General features: G+C 48.7%; 2 long non-coding RNA genes across 2 annotated transcripts; one reads left to right on the top strand and one right to left on the bottom strand.

Annotated features, from left to right (window-relative positions):
* Positions 1–1366: 1366 nt before the first annotated feature.
* Positions 1367–2832, bottom strand: LOC127908860 (uncharacterized). The gene is made up of 3 exons (XR_008068782.1): positions 2789–2832; positions 1514–1554; positions 1367–1431 (listed from the first exon to the last, which is right to left on the bottom strand). It is a non-coding gene; the product is annotated as an uncharacterized LOC127908860 (long non-coding RNA).
* Positions 2833–9635: 6803 nt separating this feature from the next.
* LOC127908857 (uncharacterized) lies at positions 9636–13379 on the top strand. Its single transcript, XR_008068778.1, has 5 exons — positions 9636–9802; positions 10172–10269; positions 11769–11817; positions 12847–13035; positions 13222–13379. It is a non-coding gene; the product is annotated as an uncharacterized LOC127908857 (long non-coding RNA).
* Positions 13380–13637: the final 258 nt, after the last annotated feature.

The raw sequence follows: 13637 nt of genomic DNA, 5'->3' as shown, positions 1-13637 counted from the left end.
GGGTAATTGACACGGAGGGTGACGTTAGCCATGTTTCCGTTAACTTGTCCAGTCATTTTTGTTGTCGACATTTAGAAAGTTTGCCTGTTACGGTGCGTTTCCATTCACCTATCCTGGGTGTCAATAAAAAGAAGTGAAGTGTTTCCATTACACATTTAGACTAATTACGAAATTAGCGACAGCCCGTACGTCCTCCCACCTCCTCCCACCAACTTGTTTAATGTTTCAGGCAGCCCGTACGTCCTCCCACCAACCTGTTTAATGTTTCAGGCAGCCCGTACGTCCTCCCACCAACCTGTTTAATGTTTCAGGCAGCCCGTACGTCCTCCCACCAACCTGTTTAATGTTTCAGGCAGCCCGTATGTCCTCCCACCTCCTCCCACCAACCTGTTTAATGTTTCAGGCAGCCCGTACGTCCTCCCACCAACCTGTTTAATGTTTCAGGCAGCCCGTATGTCCTCCCACCTCCTCCCACCAACCTGTTTAATGTTTCAGGCAGCCCGTACGTCCTCCCACCTCCTCCCACCAACCTGTTTAATGTTTCAGGCAGCCCGTATGTCCTCCCACCAACCTGTTTAATGTTTCAGGCAGCCCGTATGTCCTCCCACCAACCTGTTTAATGTTTCAGGCAGCCCGTATGTCCTCCCACCAAACTGTTTAATGTTTCAGGCAGCCCGTATGCCCTCCCACCAACCTGTTTAATGTTTCAGGCAGCCCGTATGTCCTCCCACCAAACTGTTTAATGTTTCAGGCAGCCCGCATGTCCTCCCACCAACCTGTGTAATGTGTCAGGCAGACCGTATGTCCTCCCACCAACCTGTTTAATGTTTCAGGCAGCCCGTATGTCCTCCCACATGCCTGTTTAATGTTTCAGGCAGCCCGTATGTCCTCCCACCAACCTGTTTAATGTTTCAGGCAGCCCCCGTACGTCCTCCCACCATGCCTGTTTAATGTTTCAGGCAGCCCGCATGTCCTCCCACCAACCTGTTTAATGTTTCAGACAGCCCGTATGTCCTCCCACCAACCTGTTTAATGTTTCAGGCAGCCCGTACGTCCTCCCACCAACCTGTTTAATGTTTCAGGCAGCCCGTATGTCCTCCCACCAACCTGTTTAATGTTTCAGGCAGCCCGTACGTCCTCCCACCAACCTGTTTAATGTTTCAGGCAGCCCGTACGTCCTCCCACCAACCTGTTTAATGTTTCAGGCAGCCCGTATGTCCTCCCACCAACCTGTTTAATGTTTCAGGCAGCCCGCATGTCCTCCCACATGCCTGTTTAATGTTTCAGGCAGCCCGTACGTCCTCCCACCAACCTGTTTAATGTTTCAGGCAGCCCGTGTTCCCACCAAACTGTTTAATGTTTCAGGCAGCCCGTATGTCCTCCCACCAAACTGTTTAATGTTTCAGGCAGCCCGTACGTCCTCCCACCAACCTGTTTAATGTTTCAGGCAGCCCGTATGTCCTCCCACATGCCTGTTTAATGTTTCAGGCAGCCCGTACGTCCTCCCACCAACCTGTTTAATGTTTCAGGCAGCCCGCATGTCCTCCCACATGCCTGTTTAATGTTTCAGGCAGCCCGTACGTCCTCCCACCAACCTGTTTAATGTTTCAGGCAGCCCGTATGTCCTCCCACCAACCTGTTTAATGTTTCAGGCAGCCCGTACGTCCTCCCACCTCCTCCCACCAACCTGTTTAATGTTTCAGGCAGCCCGTATGTCCTCCCACCAACCTGTTTAATGTTTCAGGCAGCCCGTACGTCCTCCCACCAACCTGTTTAATGTTTCAGGCAGCCCGTATGTCCTCCCACCAACCTGTTTAATGTTTCAGGCAGCCCGTATGTCCTCCCACCAACCTGTTTAATGTTTCAGGCAGCCCGTATGTCCTCCCACCAACCTGTTTAATGTTTCAGGCAGCCCGTACGTCCTCCCACCAACCTGTTTAATGTTTCAGGCAGCCCGTACGTCCTCCCACCAACCTGTTTAATGTTTCAGGCAGCCCGTATGTCCTCCCACCAACCTGTTTAATGTTTCAGGCAGCCCGTATGTCCTCCCACCAAACTGTTTAATGTTTCAGGCAGCCCCCGTATGCCCTCCCACCAACCTGTTTAATGTTTCAGGCAGCCCGTATGTCCTCCCACCAACCTGTTTAATGTTTCAGGCAGCCCGCATGTCCTCCCACATGCCTGTTTAATGTTTCAGGCAGCCCGTATGTCCTCCCACCAACCTGTTTAATGTTTCAGGCAGCCCGTATGTCCTCCCACCTCCTCCCACCATGCCTGTTTAATGTTTCAGGCAGCCCGTACGTCCTCCCACCATGCCTGTTTAATGTTTCAGGCAGCCCGTATGTCCTCCCACCAACCTGTTTAATGTTTCAGGCAGCCCGTATGTCCTCCCACCTCCTCCCACCATGCCTGTTTAATGTTTCAGGCAGCCCGTACGTCCTCCCACCAACCTGTTTAATGTTTCAGGCAGCCCGTATGTCCTCCCACCAACCTGTTTAATGTTTCAGGCAGCCCGTACGTCCTCCCACCTCCTCCCACCAACCTGTTTAATGTTTCAGGCAGCCCGTATGTCCTCCCACCAACCTGTTTAATGTTTCAGGCAGCCCGTACGTCCTCCCACCAACCTGTTTAATGTTTCAGGCAGCCCGTACGTCCTCCCACCAACCTGTTTAATGTTTCAGGCAGCCCGTATGCCCTCCCACATGCCTGTTTAATGTTTCAGGCAGCCCGCACGTCCTCCCACCAACCTGTTTAATGTTTCAGGCAGCCCGTACGTCCTCCCACCAACCTGTTTAATGTTTCAGGCAGCCCGTATGTCCTCCCACCAACCTGTTTAATGTTTCAGGCAGCCCGCATGTCCTCCCACATGCCTGTTTAATGTTTCAGGCAGCCCGTATGTCCTCCCACCTACCTGTTTAATGTTTCAGGCAGCCCGCATGTCCTCCCACATGCCTGTTTAATGTTTCAGGCAGCCCGTACGTCCTCCCACCAACCTGTTTAATGTTTCAGGCAGCCCGTATGTCCTCCCACCAACCTGTTTAATGTTTCAGGCAGCCCGTATGTCCTCCCACCAACCTGTTTAATGTTTCAGGCAGCCCGTATGTCCTCCCACCAACCTGTTTAATGTTTCAGGCAGCCCGTATGTCCTCCCACCTATCTGTTTAATGTTTCAGGCAGCCCGTATGTCCTCCCACCTATCTGTTTAATGTTTCAGGCAGCCCGTATGTCCTCCCACCTATCTGTTTAATGTTTCAGGCAGCCCGTATGTCCTCCCACCAACCTGTTTAATGTTTCAGGCAGCCCGTATACCCTCCCACATGCCTGTTTAATGTTTCAGGCAGCCCGTACGCCCTCCCACCAACCTGTTTAATGTTTCAGGCAGCCCGTATGTCCTCCCACCAACCTGTTTAATGTTTCAGGCAGCCCGCATGTCCTCCCACATGCCTGTTTAATGTTTCAGGCAGCCCGTACGTCCTCCCACCAACCTGTTTAATGTTTCAGGCAGCCCGTACGTCCTCCCACCAACCTGTTTAATGTTTCAGGCAGCCCGTATGTCCTCCCACCAACCTGTTTAATGTTTCAGGCAGCCCGTATGTCCTCCCACCAACCTGTTTAATGTTTCAGGCAGCCCGTACGTCCTCCCACCAACCTGTTTAATGTTTCAGGCAGCCCGTACGTCCTCCCACCTCCTCCCACCAACCTGTTTAATGTTTCAGGCAGCCCGTATGTCCTCCCACCAACCTGTTTAATGTTTCAGGCAGCCCGTACGTCCTCCCACCAACCTGTTTAATGTTTCAGGCAGCCCGTATGTCCTCCCACCAACCTGTTTAATGTTTCAGGCAGCCCGTACGTCCTCCCACCAAACTGTTTAATGTTTCAGGCAGCCCGTATGTCCTCCCACCAACCTGTTTAATGTTTCAGGCAGCCCGTACGTCCTCCCACCAACCTGTTTAATGTTTCAGGCAGCCCGTATGTCCTCCCACCAACCTGTTTAATGTTTCAGGCAGCCCGTATGTCCTCCCACCAACCTGTTTAATGTTTCAGGCAGCCCGCATGTCCTCCCACCTACCTGTTTAATGTTTCAGGCAGCCCGTACGTCCTCCCACCAACCTGTTTAATGTTTCAGGCAGCCCGTATGCCCTCCCACCAACCTGTTTAATGTTTCAGGCAGCCCGTACGTCCTCCCACCTCCTCCCACCTACCTGTTTAATGTTTCAGGCAGCCCGCATGTCCTCCCACATGCCTGTTTAATGTTTCAGACAGCCCGTATGTCCTCCCACCAACCTGTTTAATGTTTCAGGCAGCCCGTATGTCCTCCCACCAACCTGTTTAATGTTTCAGGCAGCCCGTACGTCCTCCCACCAACCTGTTTAATGTTTCAGGCAGCCCGTATGTCCTCCCACCAACCTGTTTAATGTTTCAGGCAGCCCGTATGTCCTCCCACCAACCTGTTTAATGTTTCAGGCAGCCCGTATGTCCTCCCACCAACCTGTTTAATGTTTCAGGCAGCCCGTACGTCCTCCCACCAACCTGTTTAATGTTTCAGGCAGCCCGTATGTCCTCCCACCTCCCACATGCCTGTTTAATGTTTCAGGCAGCCCGTATGCCCTCCCACCTCCTCCCACATGCCTGTTTAATGTTTCAGGCAGCCCGTATGTCCTCCCACCAACCTGTTTAATGTTTCAGGCAGCCCGTACGTCCTCCCACCTCCTCCCACCAACCTGTTTAATGTTTCAGGCAGCCCGTATGTCCTCCCACCAACCTGTTTAATGTTTCAGGCAGCCCGTACGTCCTCCCACCTCCTCCCACCAACCTGTTTAATGTTTCAGGCAGCCCGTACGTCCTCCCACCTCCTCCCACCTACCTGTTTAATGTTTCAGGCAGCCCGCATGTCCTCCCACATGCCTGTTTAATGTTTCAGGCAGCCCGTATGTCCTCCCACCAACCTGTTTAATGTTTCAGGCAGCCCGTACGTCCTCCCACCAACCTGTTTAATGTTTCAGGCAGCCCGTACGTCCTCCCACCAACCTGTTTAATGTTTCAGGCAGCCCGTATGTCCTCCCACCAACCTGTTTAATGTTTCAGGCAGCCCGTATGTCCTCCCACCTCCTCCCACATGCCTGTTTAATGTTTCAGGCAGCCCGTATGCCCTCCCACCTCCTCCCACATGCCTGTTTAATGTTTCAGGCAGCCCGTATGTCCTCCCACCAACCTGTTTAATGTTTCAGGCAGCCCGTATGTCCTCCCACCTCCTCCCACATGCCTGTTTAATGTTTCAGGCAGCCCGTATGCCCTCCCACCTCCTCCCACATGCCTGTTTAATGTTTCAGGCAGCCCGTATGCCCACATGCCTGTTTAATGTTTCAGGCAGCCCATACGTCCTCCCACCAACCTGTTTAATGTTTCAGGCAGCCCGTACGTCCTCCCACCAACCTGTTTAATGTTTCAGGCAGCCCGTACGTCCTCCCACCAACCTGTTTAATGTTTCAGGCAGCCCGTACGTCCTCCCACCAACCTGTTTAATGTTTCAGGCAGCCCGTACGTCCTCCCGCCAACCTGTTTAATGTTTCAGGCAGCCCGTACGTCCTCCCACCAACCTGTGTAATGTGTCAGGCAGCCCGTACGTCCTCCCGCCTATCTGTTTAATGTTTCAGGCCAGCATGGAAAGAATACAGTAACTGACTGATAATTCTGATGTGCCAACATATTGGGGCGGCAGGTAGCCTAGTGGTTAGAGGAGGCAGGTAGCCTATTTGTTAGAGGAGGCAGGTAGCCTCGTGGTTAGAGGAGGCAGGTAGCCTAGTGGTTAGAGGAGGCAGGTAGCCTAGTGGTTAGAGGAGGCAGGTAGCCTATTTGTTAGAGGAGGCAGGTAGCCTCGTGGTTAAGAGCGTTGAACTAGTAACCGAAAGGTTGCTAGATCGAATCCCCGAGCTGACAGAGTAAAAATCTGTCGTTCTGCCCCTGAACAGGCAGTTAACCCACTGTTCCTAGAACACCATTGAAAATAAGAATTTGTTCTTCACTGACTTGCCTAGTTAAATTAAGGTTAAATAAATAAATAAACATATTGCCAGGGTCCGTGCCTTGGTGAAATGTACACTCCTGTAGATCTTGAAAGTCAGGACAATCCCTGTCCTGCAAAGACATTTTTTTTTATAGTTGGAAAAAATATATTATTTCAAGCAGTAGGCATTTAGAATCAAAATGTCCCACACGTACCTTAAAAAATATTCGGCAATTATAATGTATTCGAAAAACACGTTCTATCATTCGTAGCAATAAAGAAAGTTATTGAATGGATACAAACTTTGACGATATTTTACGAAATGTCTCATTTCTGCCATGTCCATTACACATTGAATAAACCTGGGTCAATGGAAACCTGCCTACTGACAGTGAGGGTTCGTTGGGTTGGCCTCCGCCTGGACTTCCATGCAAGACTTTGAGAATCAAGTGGTTGGGGAGCAGAGGTAAAATACTTCATTTCACTGTGCTCATGTTTGAGACCAGAGATAGTTTAAATGAGTGCAATTCATTACTTCAGGTAACAAGCAATGAGTTTAATTTCTGAGACCTGTCTAAACCATTTCTGTGCTATTAGTTTGTTGATACAGATACATTGAAAATATGAATCCTCTTAGCTGAGACTGGCTCACAGGACAATACATGATATTGGCCAATAGCAGGAAATGAGTAGGATGGTTTTAGTATGGTGGAAGTGTATCAAACTGTTGTGGGTCATAGGGGGTGAGGGGAGGCTGGAGAGGGGCACAGAGGGAAACAGACAGGGGTAATTCATCCTCCCAAGGGCCAGATTCTTCATCCCTGCTTTTACCGAGCGGAACGGCTAGGATATTGAGATGGGATCAGAGGGTAGTGGGATGTTTCAGCAAAGATAAAGACCACATTACAAAACACAGACGCTTCCTCTCTCTACCAGGAAAACAGAGAGAGAACAGAGAGAAGAGAGCACAGAGAGAGATAAAGAACCATTGAGCCTCTCATCTCTGAATTAATTCCTCCATCCTGCCGAAAAGCCATTCTGTGTCACAGAGGAGATTAGGGACAAGAACAGAGATATGGGGCTAAAAAAATGGAAACTGGGTGCAGGGAGAGGGCGCTATGGGGATTAGTCATCTCCAGATGAGGAGCAGGGAGAGGGCGCTATGGGGATTAGTCATCTCCAGATGAGGAGCAGGGAGAGGGCGCTATGGGGATTAGTCATCTCCAGATGAGGAGCAGGGAGAGGGGCTATGGGGATTAGTCATCTCCAGATGAGGAGCAGGGAGAGGGCGCTATGGGGATTAGTCACCTCTAGATGAGCAGCAGGGAGAGGGCGCTATGGGGATTAGTCACCTCTAGATGAGCAGCAGGGAGAGGGCGCTATGGGGATTAGTCATCTCCAGATGAGGAGCAGGGAGAGGGGACTATGGGGATTAGTCATCTCCAGATGAGGAGCAGGGAGAGGGGGCTATGGGGATTAGTCACCTCTAGATGAGCAGCAGGGAGAGGGCGCTATGGGGATTAGTCACCTCTAGATGAGCAGCAGGGAGAGGGCGCTATGGGGATTAGTCACCTCTACATGAGCAGCAGGGAGAGGGCGCTATGGGGATTAGTCACCTCTAGATGAGGAGCAGGGAGAGGGCGCTATGGGGATTAGTCATCTCCAGATGAGGAGCAGGGAGAGGGCGCTATGGGGATTAGTCATCTCCAGATGAACAGCAGGGAGAGGGGGCTATGGGGATTAGTCACCTCTAGATGAGCAGCAGGGAGAGGGCACTATGGGGATTAGTCACCTCTAGATGAGGAGCAGGGAGAGGGCGCTATGGGGATTAGTCACCTCTAGATAAGCAGCAGGGAGAGGGCGCTATGGGGATTAGTCATCCAGAGATGAGGAGCAGGGTACACTGGGATCAAATTGACCCTAAAGTGTAAATCTGGACCCTCTGTAGTTCTGACAGTCTATTAATGTTCGATCCCCAATTATCATCGCTGGGATGGATTAGAGCGAAACACAAGCCCACCTCAGACGAGAGAATAACAAGCTAAACACAGGCTACACCGTGGAGGTGGAGTCAAGTCACACAAAGATCAAATAGACAAAGTTTATTTACAGACGATGGGATATGGGTGTTCTCATAAAGGGACCACGTGACTGTCTCACCCTTCTCGGTGGGACTAACCTTACAATTACACACTGAATGCAACGCGATGGTTGAGTTCCTGCCCCGACTACAGTGATGACACAGAGCAGATCTTACAATGCCTGGATAGGTATTTAACATATCAGCCAGCGTCTAAAATTAACACCAGCAACCTGCCAAATGCGGGTAGATTTTGTCATTGACGGTTAAGAATGTCTAATTCTCCAGCCACGTCGGCGAGTGGTCACACTCTGGGCTCTACAGTGCGAGCATTTCATAAAAAATAAGACCCAAGTCAAGTATGGGCACAAGTGCAAGTTGTGATTTATAGCCAAATAAATGATGCAGTAGCTGTTTTTTCTGCTGTTTTGTTTCATATCTGGTAACGCACAAAGAAATCTCAACTCTAACTTCAAAGCTATCCCACCTCACGCAGCAAGACTGCCTGTCTAGGGGGCCGTGAGCGCGGAGTGAAAGATTTATTTTTAGAAGCAATTCGCACATGCATAAAAGTTGGTCTAATTTACTCGACAGACTACTAAAATGTTTGACTTTGTTCTCGTGTTTCTTGGCTACATTGTTTTATTCACAAATGAAGTTGTTTTCCAATGTGAGTTTGCTTCCACTACTCGCAAAAAGAGAACTTTACTGTCTACGAGTCAGATTCTTTACTAGTCGGTCGCCCTGTTACCAAGGTAACATTAAAGGGGCAGCTGAACATTTCACTCTTTTTTTTTATCTTAAAAAAAATATATATTTCAGCTTTATTTAACCAGGTAAGCCAGTTGAGAACAAGTTCTCATTTACAACTGCAACCTGGCCAAGATAAAGTAAAGCAGTGTGACAAAAACAACAAGAGTTACACATGGGTATAAACAAACGTAGTCAATACGTGCAGTATGTGCAAATGTAGTTCTCTGAAGACAAAGTCACAGAATATAGCATTTAATTGAGCATTATACCACATTACTTCTTATTAGTAATACATTTCTCAGTCAGCATTGGATTGGTTTTAAATCAGTCAGCATTGGATTGGTTTTAAATCAGTCAGCATTGGATTGGTTTTAAATCAGTCAGCATTGGATTGGTTTTAAATCAGTCAGCATTGGATTGGTTTTAAATCAGTCAGCATTGGATTGGTTTTAAATCAGTCAGCATTGGATTGGTTTTAAATCAGTCAGCATTGGATTGGTTTTTAAATCAGTCAGCATTGGATTGGTTTTAAATCAGTCAGCATTGGATTGGTTTTAAATCAGTCAGCATTGGATTGGTTTTAAATCAGTCAGCATTGGATTGGTTTTAAAATCAGTTAGCATTGGATTGGTTTTAAATCAGTCAGCATTAGATTCTGTTTTCTGTCATCTTAGAAATATGCTGAAATTAGTCTAAAATGGTTACCCGCGTTTCTATTAATTTGAAGATCTATATATTTCTTGTCGGCATTCCTCCAGTCTGGATCTGAAATAGTTTAACGCAGCCAGACAGTCGATGCTACTGTTTGTCTTATTTCTGAGTTTACACAGTGTTTTATTGACTGCTATTACCATTTCCATAGTGATACTGTCTGTTTTACTGCCGTTTCACAAAAGGATCTGAGAGTGAAAAACTAAAGAACACACTAACTCTCAGACACACATACAGGCCTACAGTAGGACTAGGTTCCAGAGAGAGACAACAGACACACATACAGGCCTACAGTAGGACTAGGTTCCGGAGAGAGACAGACACACATACAGGTCTACAGTAGGACTAGGTTCCAGAGAGAGGAGACACACATACAGGTCTACAGTAGGACTAGGTTCCAGAGAGAGGAGACACACACATACAGGTCTACAGTAGGACTAGGTTCCAGAGAGAGGAGACACACATACAGGTCTACAGTAGGACTAGGTTCCAGAGAGAGGAGACACACATACAGGTCTACAGTAGGACTAGGTTCCAGAGAGAGGAGACACACATACAGGTCTACAGTAGGACTAGGTTCCAGAGAGAGGAGACACACACATACAGGTCTACAGTAGGACTAGGTTCCAGAGAGAGACAACAGACACACATACAGGTCTACAGTAGGACTAGGTTCCAGAGAGAGACAACAGACACACATACAGGTCTACAGTAGGACTAGGTTCCAGAGAGACAACAGACACACATACAGGTCTACAGTAGGACTAGGTTCCAGAGAGAGACAACAGACACACATACAGGTCTACAGTAGGACTAGGTTCCAGAGAGACAACAGACACACATACAGGTCTACAGTAGGACTAGGTTCCAGAGAGACAGACACACATACAGGTCTACAGTAGAACTAGGTTCCAGAGAGACAACAGACACACATACAGGTCTACAGGGACTGGTTCCAGAGAGAGGAGACACACACATACAGGTCTACAGTAGGACTAGGTTCCAGAGAGAGGAGACACACATACAGGCCTACAGTAGGACTAGGTTCCAGAGAGACAACAGACACACATACAGGCCTACCGTAGGACTAGGTTCCAGAGAGACAGACACACACACATACAGGCCTACAGTAGGACTAGGTTCCAGAGAGACAACAGACACACATACAGGCCTACAGTAGGACTAGGTTCCAGAGAGACAACAGACACACATACAGGTCTACAGTAGGACTAGGTTCCAGAGAGAGGAGACACACACATACAGGCCTACAGTAGGACTAGGTTCCAGAGAGACAACAGACACACATACAGGTCTACAGTAGGACTAGGTTCCAGAGAGACAACAGACACACATACAGGCCTACAGTAGGACTAGGTTCCAGAGAGAGGAGACACACACATACAGGTCTACAGTAGGACTAGGTTCCAGAGAGAGGAGACACACATACAGGTCTACAGTAGGACTAGGTTCCAGAGAGAGACAGACACACATACAGGCCTACAGTAGGACTAGGTTCCAGAGAGAGGAGACACACACATACAGGTCTACAGTAGGACTAGGTTCCAGAGAGACAACAGACACACATACAGGTCTACAGTAGGACTAGGTTCCAGAGAGACAACAGACACACATACAGGTCTACAGTAGGACTAGGTTCCAGAGAGAGGAGACACACACATACAGGCCTACAGTAGGACTAGGTTCCAGAGAGAGACAACAGACACACATACAGGCCTACAGTAGGACTAGGTTCCAGAGAGACAACAGACACACATACAGGCCTACAGTAGGACTAGGTTCCAGAGAGACAACAGACACACATACAGGCCTACAGTAGGACTAGGTTCCAGAGAGAGGAGACACACACATACAGGTCTACAGTAGGACTAGGTTCCAGAGAGAGGAGACACACACATACAGGCCTACAGTAGGACTAGGTTCCAGAGAGAGGAGACACACACATACAGGCCTACAGTAGGACTAGGTTCCAGAGAGACAACAGACACACATACAGGCCTACAGTAGGACTAGGTTCCAGAGAGACAACAGACACACATACAGGTCTACAGTAGGACTAGGTTCCAGAGAGAGGAGACACACACATACAGGTCTACAGTAGGACTAGGTTCCAGAGAGAGACAGACACACATACAGGTCTACAGTAGGACTAGGTTCCAGAGAGAGACAACAGACACACATACAGGTCTACAGTAGGACTAGGTTCCAGAGAGAGACAACAGACACACATACAGGTCTACAGTAGGACTAGGTTCCAGAGAGAGACAACAGACACACATACAGGCCTACAGTAGGACTAGGTTCCAGAGAGAGAAACACATACAGGTCTACAATAGGACTAGGTTCCAGAGAGAGGAGACACACATACAGGTCTACAGTAGGACTAGGTTCCAGAGAGAGGAGACACATACACATACAGGTCTACAGTAGGACTAGGTTCCAGAGAGACAACAGACACACATACAGGTCTACAGTAGGACTAGGTTCCAGAGAGAGACAACAGACACACATACAGGCATACAGTAGGACTAGGTTCCAGAGAGAGGAGACACACACATACAGGTCTACAGTAGGACTAGGTTCCAGAGAGAGACAGACACACATACAGGTCTACAGTAGGACTAGGTTCCAGAGAGAGACAGACACACATACAGGTCTACAGTAGGACTAGGTTCCAGAGAGAGGAGACACACACATACAGGTCTACAGTAGGACTAGGTTCCAGAGAGACAACAGACACACATACAGGTCTACAGTAGGACTAGGTTCCAGAGAGAGGAGACACACATACAGGTCTACAGTAGGACTAGGTTCCAGAGAGAGGAGACACACACATACAGGTCTACAGTAGGACTAGGTTCCAGAGAGAGGAGACACACACATACAGGTCTACAGTAGGACTAGGTTCCAGAGAGAGACAGACACACATACAGGCCTACAGTAGGACTAGGTTCCAGAGAGAGACAGACACACATACAGGTCTACAGTAGGACTAGGTTCCAGAGAGAGGAGACACACACATACAGGTCTACAGTAGGACTAGGTTCCAGAGAGAGGAGACACACACATACAGGTCTACAGTAGGACTAGGTTCCAGAGAGACAACAGACACACATACAGGCCTACAGTAGGACTAGGTTCCAGAGAGAGACAACAGACACACATACAGGTCTACAGTAGGACTAGGTTCCAGAGAGACAACAGACACACATACAGGTCTACAGTAGGACTAGGTTCCAGAGAGAGGAGACACACACATACAGGTCTACAGTAGGACTAGGTTCCAGAGAGAGACAACAGACACACATACAGGTCTACAGTAGGACTAGGTTCCAGAGAGAGGAGACACACACATACAGGTCTACAGTAGGACTAGGTTCCAGAGAGAGACAGACACACATACAGGTCTACAGTAGGACTAGGTTCCAGAGAGAGGAGACACACACATACAGGTCTACAGTAGGACTAGGTTCCAGAGAGGGAAAACAGACACACATACAGGTCTACAGTAGGACTAGGTTCCAGAGAGAGACAGACACACATACAGGTCTACAGTAGGACTAGGTTCCAGAGAGAGGAGACACACATACAGGTCTACAGTAGGACTAGGTTCCAGAGAGAGACAGACACACATACAGGTCTACAGTAGGACTAGGTTCCAGAGAGAGGAGACACACACATACAGGTCTACAGTAGGACTAGGTTCCAGAGAGAGACAGACACACATACAGGTCTACAGTAGGACTAGGTTCCAGAGAGAGGAGACACACACATACAGGTCTACAGTAGGACTAGGTTCCAGAGAGACAACAGACACACATACAGGTCTACAGTAGGACTAGGTTCCAGAGAGAGGAGACACACACATACAGGCCTACAGTAGGACTAGGTTCCAGAGAGAGACAACAGACACACATACAGGCCTACAGTAGGACTAGGTTCCAGAGAGAGACAGACACACATACAGGTCTACAGTAGGACTAGGTTCCAGAGAGAGAGACACACACATACAGGTCTACAGTAGGACTAGGTTCCAGAGAGGAGACACACATACAGGCCTACAGTAGGACT

The sequence above is a fragment of the Oncorhynchus keta genome, chromosome 18 (genome assembly GCF_023373465.1).
Source record: "Oncorhynchus keta strain PuntledgeMale-10-30-2019 chromosome 18, Oket_V2, whole genome shotgun sequence".
Lineage (NCBI taxonomy): Eukaryota > Metazoa > Chordata > Actinopteri > Salmoniformes > Salmonidae > Oncorhynchus > Oncorhynchus keta.
The sequence above is the reverse complement of the archived record's forward strand: the minus strand, read 5'-3'. Positions and strand labels throughout refer to the sequence as shown.